Raw genomic sequence first — 14,691 nt, forward strand, 5'->3', positions numbered from 1 at the left:
CTGGCAGCCAAGTCTCCCAGTGCCTCAGCAAAACTCTGGGAAGCACCACTCCAAGAGGGAAGGCCCCAGGTGGAGAAACATCCTGCAGCACTGAAACATCCATCTGCCAGGAGCCAAGGAAAGCAAAAGGAAAGGCCTGGGTGAGCAGGCAACCTCCAGGAACCAGACTAACCAGCCCTGCACATAGAGCTCTAGTACTGCTGATTCCAGCCCAACACCAGGTAAGCATCCAAAACCCTACAGCCTCCCACTGCCAGCATTGGAGGCCCCAGCACACAAAGCCAGTGACCAGGCCAGGGGGTCCTAGCACAAGAAGCTTGGGGCCAGTGTTCTCTGCTCCCCAGCAGGAGAACTCCATTTTTTTAAAGGCCAGGAAATAAGCAAACACCATGAACAAAAAGAAACATGCTACAGATTCTTATTATGGGAACAGTGAAAATCAAGGCAGAAATTCTGAAGAGGACAACATTGTCAACAAACCCACATCTGAAACCTCAAAAGGGAATATTAACTGGTCTGAAAACCAAAAAGCCTTCTTGGAAGAGTTCAAGAAGTTTAAAAGTCAAATAAGAGAGGTAGAAGAAAAATTTGAAAAAGAAATGAGAGGGATGCAAGAGAGAGTCAATAGGTTGGAAAAGGAAGGACAAAAATTAACTGTAGAAAACAAGTCCTTAAAAATACAACTGTCCAAATAGAAAAAAGTACACTGAAGAAAACAAGTCCCAAAAAAATACAATTGGCCAACTGGGAAAAAAAAGTACACTGAAAAAAACAACTCCTTAAAAAGCAGAATTGGCCAATGGAAAAGGAGACACAAAAACTCACTGAGGAGAAGAACTCCTTAAAAAATAAAATGGGCCAAATGGGAAGGAGGTACGAAATGTAATAGAAGAAAACAATTTGTTAAAAATTAAAATTGGGCAAGTGGAAGCTAATGACTCTATGAGAGAGTGAAAATCAATCAAACAGAAACAAAAGAATGAAAAAATACATGAAAGTGTAAAATACCTCATTAGTAAAAACAACTGACCTGGAAAATAGATCCAAGAGAGATAATTTGAAAATTGTTGGTCTACCTGAAAATTATGTTGAAAAAAAGAGCCTGGACAGCATCTTTCAGGAAATCATCAAGGAAAACTGCCCTGAGGTCCTAGAACCAGAGGGTAAAATAGCCATAGAAAGAATCTACCAATCACTTCCTGAAAGAGCTCCCAAATTGAAAATGCCAAGGAATATAGTAGCCAAATTCCAAAATTACCAGGTCAAAGAGAAAATACTGCAAGTAGCCAGAAAAAAACAATTTAAATATCATGGAACCACAGTCAGGATTACACAGAACCTTGCAGCTTCTACATTAAAAGATCATAAGGCATGGAATACAATATTCCATAAGGCAAAGGAGCTTGGATTACAACCAAGGATCAACTACCCAGCAAAAATGAGCATAATCTCTCAGGGGAGGAGATGGATATTCAATGAAATAGAGGACTTCTAAAACTTCCTGATAAAAAGACCAGAGCTCAACAGAAAATTTGATCTTCAAGGGTCAACTGTTTACATCCCTACAAGGGAAGATGACATTTGTAACTCTTGAGAACTGTATTGTTATCGCACCATTTTAAAGGGGTATATATAGAGGTGGAGGGTATAAGTTGATTTTGACGTAATGATAAAAAAAAAAAGAACATAAATAGCTGATCCTTATGAAGTCTTTTATGCTTGTTTATTTTTTTAATTTTTCTCTTGAAATCCTGTATTTGTATTTCAAAGTTCCTTTTCAGTTCTTGTCTTTCATCAAGAATATTTGAAAGTTCTCTATTTCATTGTTGGAAAAGGAAGGACAAAAATTAACTGTAGAAGTTGTAAGAGTACACCCACTTTTTTAGAAAATACATTTTTAGTTGTAAAATTTTTTGCCTTTTGCAATATCTTATTCCATGAACTCTGTTCTTTAGAGTGGTACCACTAAATGTTTCACCATGACTATGGTTCCTTGATATCTGAATTTTTTTTCTTTCTTGTTGCTTACTGGGTATTTTTTTGATCTGATAGTTCTGGATTTTGGCAGTGACCTTCCTTGGAGTTTTCATTTTGAAGGTTTTTAGGAGCTGGATTCTTTGTATTTTATACTGCCTTCTTGTTCTAATATTTCTTATTAATTCTCTTTAATGATTTCTTAGAACATATTGAGGTTCCTTTTTAAAGTTTGTTTTCCAGCTCAATTGAACTACTTTACATTTTCATTTTTTTCTCAGTCCTTTGAATTTTTTTCAATAATTCTTGTCTCCTGGAGTCTTTAACTTCTATTTGGTCCATTCTAATTTTGGGGAAATCTATTACAAGGGTAAGACGTTTTTATCTCTTCTGTTAAGCTGTTGATTCCTTTTCTAAGCCTTTCCTCCATTAAACTCTTTTAAAACACTTGTGTAATTTATTTTAGGAATTTCAATTGTTCTTGTAGGCAAACTGATCTTTGAGGTTTTGATTGTATTCATTTTGAGATATTTTTCTCTTGATCATGCCCAATCTCATACAATTTGGGGGCGGGGGTTAACTAAGTTTTGGTATTAAGGCTCTAGTGGCTGAGTTGTACATCTCCCCAACTTGGGAGACCACAGACCAAATTGAGGCCATTGCTTTGACTTGGGGGAATTTCTCTTGCCTGGACCTCAAAGGTCAGACTAAGTTAGGGCTACTTCCTTTATCCTGTTTGTTCCCTTTCCCTCAAACTGAACACTAAAGTTCTGCCCTCCTTCTGGGATTAGACTTAAAGTTCTTTTCTTGGCAAGAAGGGTCTTTTCTTTGTTCCCACTGGAAAGGGAGAGAGATTGATTGATCTAATTTGAGCCTTACAATGGTTCTGTAAGGTAGATATTACAAGTATCATTACCCTCATTTTAAAGTTGAGGAAGCTGTATTCGGAGTGAGGAGATTAACTGGGAGTCCCTACTGTGGCCCATCATCTACATGGCCATAAACAAGTTATTTTCCTCTTCCTACCTTTAGTTCCTTCATCTGTTGAATATGAATAAAGATATGTGTATTACCTGATTCTCAGGATTGTTGTTTTGAAAAGCACACAATTCCATATAGATGCGAGTTACTTCGAAAGATCTGTGCTATTATTGAATGATGTCATACAATGGCATTTGCATGCAATTTATGATTCTTGCAAAAACAATTATTTCTACCAACCACCAGTGGAGGATCTACTCAGTAAACTGCATGCTTCCTTTATTTTGGTCATTTTGAAGAGAGCAGCAACACTCAGATTGTCCTTCTGGCATCCCTCACTCCCCCTAAATGATTGGTTCTCCTCTTCTAATTATCAGAGTCTTCCGTGATCTCTTTTATTCTACTTCTCACGTTGAAATCATCCTTGATAATGATTTGAATTATTATGAAGAGCCAGATAGTATGATTAAGAGGTTAAGAAGCTATCATTAGAGTAGGGATACCTGGTTTCAAGTACTGCCTTTGATGCATGCTAACTGCAGAAGCATGGGAAACTTTTTTCTTCTTTGTGGCCCAGGCAACTCTCTAAAGTATCAACTTATAGATAAATAGCCAGTCTGGGTGAGTGGAAGAAGTTTTCTCACTAAATGTTTCCTAACAGATAAAAACCCAGGTCTGAACTCTTGTAAAGTATTATTATTGTTATTAATGCATAATAATGGTGATGATATAGGAAAGTTTTATTATTAAGGTAAATTTTGAAGATAACAGTCCAATACCCAGCATCTGTTATCACTCACTCTCACTTAATGACTGACCCATGGCTTTTCCAGTGAAAAATCCATCCGTGAGGTATTTTAATCTCCTACTGACACAGAAGTCATCATTGAAATTTCTGTGAATTATTATTAAAATAAAGTATAACGCAAAAGATGGAGGGTTGGCCTGGACATTAGGAACATCTAGGTTCAAATTCTGCCTCTAACACATATTAGTCATGTGTCCCTACACAAACTACTTAGCTTCTCAGTGCCACAAGCCACTCTTTGAGAATATAAGTTATAGATGATCTGCCCCTGTCCATCAGAGGAAGGAGTTTCAACATTGGGCCTTGCTTATACCAATGAAATCTTGGGCAAACCTTGCAAAATGAGTATTAAGGTTATTATAAATTAATGATAACAAAGACATAGGAGAGCATTATTATTCAGTCAAAGTTTCCCCTCAGCCTCTTCAGGACATTTTTGATCTCTTTGTTCCTGAGATGAGAGGGTTCATGAGATGAAGATTACATAGAAGACAGACAGAACATTGTCCAGGCACCAGGAATGACCACATTTGGGCTACAGATACACACAAAGAGCAGTGCCATAGAAGAGAGTCGCAGCAGTCAGGTAGGAGGCACAGGTGATGAAGGCCTTCACTCTTCCTTTGGTGGAGGGCATTTTCAGGTTAGTGACTATAATATAACCATAAGACATGAAGATAATGAAGAATGAAAACCATCTGAAGCAAACCACAACCATCAACATCACTATTTGACTAATGAAGGTGTTGGAGCAGGATAGAGCTATGATCTGAGGCATATCACAGAAAGAAAAATGTTTAATAACATTTGACCCACAGAAATGGAGATGGAACCTAGCTGCTGTTTGAACTAGGCTACTGAGCAATCCAGCCACATAGGTCCCAGCCACCATCTTCTCACAGATAGGCAGAGGCATGATGGTAGAGTACCCCAGTGGGCTGCAGATGGCCGCTTGGCAGCCATACAACATGATGGCCGTGAGGTGGCACTCAGCCATTCCAATCCAGGTCATAGCAAAATACTGGAGGCACAGGCCAGGAAATCAATCTTTTTTTTCCAGGAAGAAGTTGGAGAACAATCTTGGGTTAATAGAGGAAGAGTAGTAGATGTCTATGAAGGACAGGAAACTCAGGAAGAAATACATGAGGGAGTCACTCCTGGTGAGCATAATGAGGCCCAGGTTCCAAGTCAAAGTCATGAGACAGATTCCCAAGAATATTAAAAAAAAAAAAGGGTAACCCACAGATCTGGTTGGTCTGAGATTCCTTGAAGGATAAACATGTTAACAAAAGTCTCATTTCTTCCCATATCCATTGCTCTGTTGAGAGAAAAATGGGAAGGAAGAAAATAGTTCACTTGGTCATTCTCCTACCAAGAAATTGTCAGTGCCCTCTTCTTGCCTCTATGATAAAATACAAAATCCTTAGCCTGGCAGTCAAGCACTCCACAATTTGAATCTCTCTTAAATTGCCAGTTTTATTCATACTAATTCCCTTCCTTCCAATCAAACTAATACAGCAGTCAGGCCTCCTTGCAAGGCATTCCATTTCCTTCCTCTCTACACTCGCACATGGGCTTTTTGATATGGTTTTCTGCCTAATGCAGCCAATGGAATGGGGAAATTTTCTTCTTATGTTTGATCTAAAAACATGAGTTCTGATACTAACCCAGTTATAGGATTAGGAGTAGATAATGATAGATTTAAAACTAGAAGAGGCCTTAGCATTCATCTAGTCTAACCCATATCAGTTTACAGATGAAGCAGCTGAGGCCAAGAGGGTGACTTGCCTAAAGTTGTACCAAATGTAGAAAATATTAACTTCTCTCACTGAAGAATATGGAAAAAGCACTGGACTGATACTCAGTACACTTAGCATGTGATCCTAGCCTTTCCAGAACTCATCATGGAACATTAGGGAAATCCCTTGCTCAGTTTCCTGAATTTTAAAATGAGAAGGCTGGACTAAATGTTTTCTGAAGTGCTTCCCAGCTCTACTATCCCATGTTCTAGGCTGTAAGGTCCCTTTTAGGTCTTACGTTTTATGAACTAACATCTTTTCTCATTCTAACTTTCTATTTTCCAAGGTCCTTTGTAGCTCTGACGTTGATCTTTTGCAGCTCTGTGGTTAAGATTCTTGACTGTGAATAGGACTTCTTGCCTCTGAGACTAGAAAGAAGCAGATGAAGAGTGCCCTCCAGTGCCTACATGAGAAACTCATATTCACTATGGTGACATGAGCAAAGGAATGTTTTACCCTGGCAATAAAATACTTCTGGGAATGACCCCTTGGTCAGAATCCTCCTCCTTCCTGTGGAGCCTGTCCTAGCAGGGCACTGTTTTGTTTCCAATTGTCCTGTGGGTCACCTGAGAATTTGCTTTATCATGAGATGTTTAAGTACTTTGTAACATGCGTCACATGTGTCTGTTGACTTTGGGAGTCTCTTTAGAGGAAGTAACGTCAAACCACTCTAGTATCTCTGCCAAGAAAACCCCAAATGGGGTCACAGAGAGTTGGACACAACTGAAAAACAAAAACATAATGAGGGTTGTGGACTGAGTGATCTCTAAAATCCCTTCCATTCCTTAATTTTTGCTACTTGTGACAACTGTGAACTCTTCTTTTCTAATTCCGTATTCCTTTTAGAAATTACTTTAACAGAAGATTTTTAAAATATCCTCCAGTTCTACCCTACCTCATTCCCATTTGTCTCATTCCCTTTGGCAATCACACTGATTGACCTTTCTGATTTTTTTAAAGTCTCTCAAATGGGTCAATGTGAGAACAACTCTTTCAGGCTAAGGAAGAAACATCATTGACATCGGAACCTTGGGATTTAGAGCTAGAAGGGATGTCAACATCATCTAATAGAATATAAGCTCCTTTAGGGCAGAGACTGTCTCATTGTTATATTTGTATTCCTAGCACCTAGCGTAGTGCCTACAGGGTAGGTATTTATTTGATACTAGATGATAGATCCATTCGTTTAGCAGATGATGAAGCTGAGGTCCCAAGAGAGGAAGTAATCTGTCTTAGATTATAAGATCAAAGGTATAAAGCAGGGAAATTGCTTAGGGTCCACTTAATCCAACTCTGTCAGAGTATAAATTAGAAACTGAAGAAGTGAAAAGGAAACTGACTTGCTCAAGATCATGTAGCTAGTAAGTACTAAAGCCAATATTCAGAGCCAGGTCTCCTGACTCCAAATCCAGTGATCTTTCCACTACATCTCACTTCCTAAATGAACATTCTTTTTGGGAAGCACTGTAGTAGGACTCATGCCATAAAGATGCTTAACCAGATCCTGTTTGTTTATTTACCTAATCAACAATAGCCTCTCCTGGGAATGCTTTCATTTCTGGAAAATCCTGTAGGGTGAATGTCCAGAGAAAATCCTGATGGAAAAGTCAGGCATTGTTGAGAACCCTCTGAGAATTTTCCCACTCTGTTCCCCATCTCCGATCTCTGGGAAGTAAGATTAGACCCAAGGTATGAGCTGGAGAAAGACACACAGTCTTATGGGTTGCAATTGGCAAAGTTAAGTAATGGAAGGGATTTTAGAGATCTCTCAGTCCACAACCCTCATTGTGGTGGTGGTGGTGGTGGTGGTGGTGGTGGTGTTAAGTGATTTTTTGATTGTGTCCAACTCTCTGTGACCTCATTTGGGTTTTTGTTGGGTTTTTTTTTTTTGGCAGAGATACTAGAGTGGTTTGCCATTACCTTTGCTAAACCCTCTTTATACAGATTAGCAGAGGCCAAGATGGTTTAAGTAACTTCTCTGAGACCACATATAGGGGAGTAGTAGAGGCTGGATTTGAACCTGGGTCTTCTGATCCCAGATCCAGCACCATTTGTCCTTGCCACTGGTTGCATTCAAGGGTTCACAAGCCCTGAACTACAAGTAATAGACTCACTATCTGTTTAATTTTCTAAACTACAGGTAAATGAGTGAATAAGAGTTTTGTCATTGGGGAGTTAAAGAGAACTTCCTTTATAAGCGTCCTGCTCAAATTCTTCATTATGGCATTGAGGGGACCTTGGATTATCAAAGGCTCTATCAGCAGAGAATCATCTCTGGCCAGTCCTGTCAAGCCAGACAGGCTTTCAGACTAGGCTGCGTGATGGAGTATGTGTGTGAAGCCAGCCTGGCTAAGTGGCAAGCCTCATCACCAAGTCATAAGCCAATAATATGCTGATTTCTCTCCAACCCATCACACACTAAAAATATTTTCTAGGATTAGAAAGGCTTTGATTTGTATCAGTAAAGGAAATCTCCCCCTGGATGAAATCAAAGATCTTCAACATATTGGAACATAAGGAAGACTTAGTAGTAGTTATGAGCATATATTACATATTTAGATGTTGTTTAGTCATTTTCACTCATGTCCAGCTCTCTGTGACCCCTTTGGGGGTTTTCTTGGCAAAGGCACTGAAATGGTTTGACATTTCTTTCTCTAGCTCATTTTACAGATGAGGAAACTGAGGCAAAGAGCACTAAATGACTTGCCTGGGGTCACATAACTAGTACGTGTCTCAGGCTGTATTTGAACTCAAGTCTTCCTGCCTCCAAGCCAGGCACTCTATCCACTGCTCTACCTTGCTGCCCACATTACACACTGCTTATATATAATTACTCATTTATGAGCATTAGTGGACTACCAGAGCATGCTAGGAATAGCTGAGGGCAAATGAAAAAGTCAATTCCATTTGTCTGATGTGTTTCAGAATCATCTCTACCTGTTACATCATATTTTATATTGGAAAAACATCCTTCATTCAAAATCACCAGCATTCATTTCTATAATAATTTACCATTCTTCAAAATTCTTCATCAGAATGATGATACCTTTCATGAGATAGATGTCACATGTATTAGATCTGGGTTCAAAATCCAGCTGCACTTACTAGCTGTAAGACCACAGGCAAGTCACTTCATCACGGTCTGTCTGTTTCCTCAACTGTAAAATGGGCATAATAATAGCACCTACTTCACAGGATTATTGCAAGAATCAAATGAGATAATGTTTGTAAAGCAGTTAGCACAATGCCTGGCACACAGTAGGTGTTTAATAGATTATTCTATTCCCTCCTCCCCTTCAAAATGAGGAAATTAAGTCTTGGGAAAGGTTAAATGACTTGGCCATCAGAACATGGCTTGTAAGTGTCACAGGAAGTATTTGAACTGAGGTCTTATGGACCAGCACTCTTATCACCACACCATGATAATTTATCCTGGACCTCTGAAGCTTTCTGCTTTGTACCTTTGTGAAATCGAGAAGTAACTTTCTCTTTTGCTCTCTCATTGTCCTTTCTCTCTTCCCTTAACTGGTATAACTAATTCCTTCCAGTTAAAAATGATAAAGGGAGAAGCTAGATGGTGCAGTGGATAAAGCTCCAGCCTTAGAGTCAGGAGGACCTGAGTTCAAATCCAACCTCAGACACTTGATACTTACTAGCTGTGTGACCTTGGGCAAGTCACTTAACCCTGATTGCCTCACCAAAAAAAGCCAAAAAAAAAAGCCAAAAAATTAAAAAATAAAAATGACAAAGAAGGAAAAGAAGAGGAAGGAAAGAGTGTCCTCATTGAATGTATTTCCTGGATTCCACAGGTAGAATCCATCATTGTCTGCATTGATTAGGCAATACTTCTTGTGTGCTCATGTGGCCTGTTGCACTGTGGATAGGTTCAGTACATCTGAAGGCTATCTATCTATCTATAGAGGGAAAGACTTGCAATCAGAAAGATCTGGGTTTTAGTCTAACTTCTGACATACAATACTTATGTGTCTCTAGTCTAGTTATTTAACCTGTCAATGATCTTGGAAACTCCCTAATAGCCAGCATTTATATAGTATTTTGAGGTTTGCAAAACACTTTATTTCATTCAATCATTACAACAAGTGCTATTTTACAGATGAGGAAACTGAGGCAAAGATTGTAACTTGTCCAGGATCACACATCTAGTAAGTGTCCAAGGCTAGAACTTAAATTCATGTCTTCCTGACTCCAGATTCTGCACTCTATTCACTGTGCCACCTAGCTGTAAGTGATAGACAAACTACTAATCTGTAAAGGGAGTTTCCCTTACTGATATGTTCAGGGGTCCCAACAGCCCACCTTCCTGCCAAAAAAAAAAATTTTCAAAATTGAAAATGAAATCTAAAGATTTCTGTGCATCAAGAAAACAACAAGGGTGGATTTCCTCAGGTAATTCAATTATTGAATCACTAGTCATTGGTACCAGGGAAACTTCCATCAGTAATGAACACTTTCCCAAAAACAAATTATCTTCAAACAAGGGCCTACTCTCTACCAAGTCCCCCTGTAGCTTAGGTTTGACTCACAAGTTCAACTTGTAAGATGGGCAAAGCAGACAACTTGACACTCCCCCAAATCTCACTTTATGACCTGAGTCATCAGGGTGGCTTTCAACAGGGATGAAATCTCCACATTGATTCCTCAAATTCCCACTGAACTTCGGACAGATACCACATCTAATTAATTGGGGGAAGGAGGATGTTTCTACACGGTTGTTATTTCTTTGAGCTGAAAGAGGTATGTTTGGGCTCTAAAACTGAGTTGATGAGGATCAGGTTAAGGATACTTCAAGCCAGGTCATGTGTGAATCACTGTGCCCTCAGTATCCTAAGACCACTGATTTAGAACTAGAAGGGACTTTAGTGGCTACTTAATTCAATCTCTTCCTTTTACAGAGGAGGAAACTGACGCACAGAGTAGTTAAGTTTCATGCCTCAGATTGCCCAGCTGATGAAGAATAGAGATAAGATTTCAACCGAGAGCCTGGCATCATGGTATCATGTAAAGAATATTGGATTTTGAGTCAGAGGACCTGAGATTATAATGACAAAGATGATGGTTATTGTGATAACAACTAGCACTTATAAAATGCTTTAAGGCTTGCAAATCACTTTGTATTTATTATGTTATTTAATCTTCACCCTAATCCTTCACCTGTGAAATGAGTGCTGTCATTTTCTGCACTTTATAGATGGAGAATCTGAGAGAGATTAAAGGACATGGCCAGGTCACACAGTTAGCAGCCCTCCTGGCATGGGCAACACTAAAGCACATGAGGATAAAAAGAATATGGCAAATCGCAATGGATAGAGTCAGGAGAACCTGAGCTCAAAGCCAGTCTCAGACCAGACACTTAACACTTACTAGCTGTGTGACTCTGGGCAAGTCACTTAACCCCAAATGCCTTGGGGGAAAAAAAAGGAATATGGCAAAGATATAATCCCTACAATGTCAGTCTGCTTATTTTATTGCTGCCTCTTGTCCTTGGGGATTTGATTATAGCATTTGATTATTATTTGCCCTGGCCATCCATCTGCTTTTAGGGGAACTTAAAGAACCAGGAAAAGGGAAGCTTGAAGAGTTGAATTAATATTCTATGGATTAAGTCTGCTGATCCCTTTAAGTGAATTAATGTCGTTTGTGGGAGGGAGTAACAGAATAAGAAGTTGCAATAATTGGGAGAGAGTAGGTAAGAAATAGAGGGGAAAGTTATGCATCACTATAACATCAATAGATGAAAAATGAAGTGTTAGTAATTGTTATTCTTTCAACAAGTATATGTGAGGATAGTGGGGACAGAATAGGATAAAGGCAGTGGAAGAGATGATTTGGGTGTAGGTATTGGGGGGGAAGGTATGAAAAATAAAGGATTTCACTGAAGAATATTCTCATGAAAAACAGTAAAACTGATACAATTTTAGCTAATATGGACAAATATGTTAATAAGAATTAAAAGAAATGAAAAAATAAAAGAACTATTGGAATCTAAATATATGGCATTATAAGTGAGAATTTTTAATGGACAAATACTTTTTAAAAATTAACCAAATCCAAATTAACAGATGAAAAACATAATTTTCAAAAAAAAAGGAATTGAACTAACTATAAATAAATTATCAAATATGGGAAGGGGACATCTGGGAAAGATGGATTTACAGGTGAATTCTATTAAAGATTTAAAGTACAATTAATATTTACGCCACATAAGTTATTCTTTAAAAATTAAGAAGAAAAATCATCAAATTCTTTTTATAAGACAAATATGGTCACAAAATGTAAAGTAGGATATGACAAATAGAGAGGTGTATTAACTTGTGTCACTAATAAATATTACTCAATACATTTCAATATATTTAAATAAAATCCTAGCAAAAAAGACTTCAGGAATATGCCCAAAGAATTATTCACTCTGTTGAAGTTGGATTAAACTAGGGATGAAGTGATCATTCAACATGAGGAAAATAATTAATAGTCATATAAAAAAACATTCCAAATGTAATTAACTCAATGTATGACTAAAAAGCATTTGACAAAGTAAAACATTCATTTCTGCTTAAACTTCTATAAATTAAAGACATAGAAAGTCTCTTCTAGATGGTACATTGCATAGAGCAGTAAGCTGAAGTCAGGAAGACTGAATTTAAATCAAGCCTCAGACATTTACTAGTATGACCCTGGCCAAATCATTTAACCTCTTTATGACTCAGTTTCCTCATCTATAAAATGTGAATAATAATAATAGCACCTATTTCCCAGGGTTGTTGTGAGGATCAAAGGAGATAATATTTGTAAGGCACTTTGTACGCCTTAAAGTTCTATATAAATGTTAATTATTATTATAAAAAGGCCATTTAGAAGTTTATATAGATTTTATTGAGATATTTTACTGTTATATCTTCAACATTCCATCCTGTGTCTCTTCCTATCCCTTCCCTGAAAGCTATCCATATGTCAAGAAAAAAAAAAAAGAAACAAAATAAAAACAATCTGGAAGCTGAAAAAAAAACCTAACATTATAATCTACATCTATAGATCCCAACTTCCACAAAGGTGTGTCTCCTCATATTTCTTCTTTGGGGCCAAAATTGAGGTTTTCTATTTAAGCTATGACATCATTAGCAAACAGAAATAGAAAACCAGGTCGGGTAACTTTCATAATTCTGGTTACAGCATATATTCCTGATGTGGATTTTATGGGTATATCTCAAGAAGACTATGAATTTATATGGGGAAAAATAAATACTTGTTTTCATTAACCTTTAACTGAAATTTAGCATTTCCTTCAAATATGAACTTAGTCATACCATTATTTTAAGATGTTCATAAGCTTCATCAGATGGTCAAAGTGGACCATGACACACAGCAAATTGGCAAAGAATACAAAAGATGAACACAGTCCATGATGGTAGGGTTGTGGAAAGATAGGCATACTGATATGCTACTGATAGAGCTAGGAATTGGCCCAAAGGAATGTGTATGACCTTTGACCTAGAAATCACACTGTGAAGCATATGCCCCAAGATGTCAAAAATAGGATAAAAGATCAAAATATTTATTGAAGTACTTTTTGTGGAAGCAAATCATTGGTAATAATACAGAAACCCATTGACTGAGGAATGACTAGATAAGGTAGACAATGGAGTGTTACTATGCCATAAGAAGCCATGACTAGGAAGAATTCAGAGAAGTGTGGGAAGACCTACAAACTGATACAGAATGAAGTAGGAAACCGTCATATACAAGGACTAGAAGAATGTGTAACCCAAACTTTAATGGCCCCTCTCTTAGAGACTTTAAATATTCTTAGTATATCTTCAAGAGAGACTGAATACAATCTCAGGTACTGTCAGTTAACTGCAATGGCTAAAGAAGTCCAAGGGAGAGACACTAAGAAGGAACTAAGAGACCTTGTTTCCTGAGCACACTGGAAGAGTTAACTGTCATGTAAGAAGAGGTTGTGAGAGACCAAACCACCAGGCATCCTTAACCTGATGTCCATGAATTTGTTTGTTTTAAATAATTACTATATTTCCATGTGTAAGGTTTCCATTATAATTCTTCATATTTTGTATTATGCAGTTAAAACGTGATTCTGAAAAGAGATCTATAGATTTCACCAGACTACCCCAGGGAACCATGACACACACAAAAAAGTGAAGAACATTTGTCTGAGAGTTAACTGTTGTTTTTAATATCTAAGGAGATAGTGGAAGAGAAATGACTTTAACGGTTATTCCAGAAATGGAGTCAAGTAAATGTAACTTTCCTTCCAAATAAGAATTTCAAGTCATAATCTTTGCCTCAGTTTCCTCATCTGTTAAATGGCACCTGTTATAATCATTGAATGAAATACAGTGTTTTGCAAACCTTAAAATACTATATAAATGCTAGCTATTAGGGAGTTTCCTGGATCATTGAGAGGTTAAATAACTAGGTCAGAGCCACATAAGTATTATATGTAAGAAGACTAGAATCCAGGTCTTTCTGATTGCAAGTCTTTTCCTCTATCTAGCATGCCATTCTGTCTCTCATTCTTTATAGCCTTCAAATGTACCAAGTTTTAATTAAACTCTTATTCTGTGTAGATTACATTCTGAAGACTAACTTGTTGAACTGTGGTTCCAGTGTTTTGGGGGAGTCAGCAGTTGCAGTGTTGGTAAGTGAAATTCTAGGCAGCAACTTCTTCTCCTCTGTCTTTTAAGGGCACTGATGGCTGTGACCTTGTCTTTCCAGAGCACTGATGTGGTTCTGGCTGTGACCTCGTCTTTCCAGAGCACTGATGAGCTCTGGCTGTGACCTTGTTCAAAGCTGACACATAGTGTAAATATTTACCTATGTCTTTGTATAATCTGTTACTGTTAATTAATGTTGGGGGCTGTGACATTATGTTTTTCTAAGCTTATGAGTTCAGAGTTTAAGATTGGGAGGAGAAAGAATTTATGAGTCAAGTTGCTTCTCCAGTTTTTATAAACTAAAGTGATTGCTTGGTGATAATTAATTAATGAGAGGGATTTTGCATTTTTGTAATTCATGAGGTAATGTCAAAATATACCCCTTGAGGGCCTTTGAGCCCCATGGAGAATTAATAAGGCAGTAAGTTAGTAGCAGTCT

The 14,691-nt window shown here is 37.8% G+C and overlaps 1 pseudogene; it reads right to left on the minus strand.

Annotated features, from left to right (window-relative positions):
* Nucleotides 1-4,162: 4,162 nt before the first annotated feature.
* Nucleotides 4,163-5,077, minus strand: LOC110200750 (olfactory receptor 5AN6-like; annotated as a pseudogene).
* Between the last annotated feature and the right edge of the window lie 9,614 nt (nt 5,078-14,691).

The sequence above is a fragment of the Phascolarctos cinereus genome, unplaced genomic scaffold (genome assembly GCF_003287225.1).
Source record: "Phascolarctos cinereus isolate Bilbo 61053 unplaced genomic scaffold, phaCin_HiC Scaffold_9;HRSCAF=440, whole genome shotgun sequence".
Lineage (NCBI taxonomy): Eukaryota > Metazoa > Chordata > Mammalia > Diprotodontia > Phascolarctidae > Phascolarctos > Phascolarctos cinereus.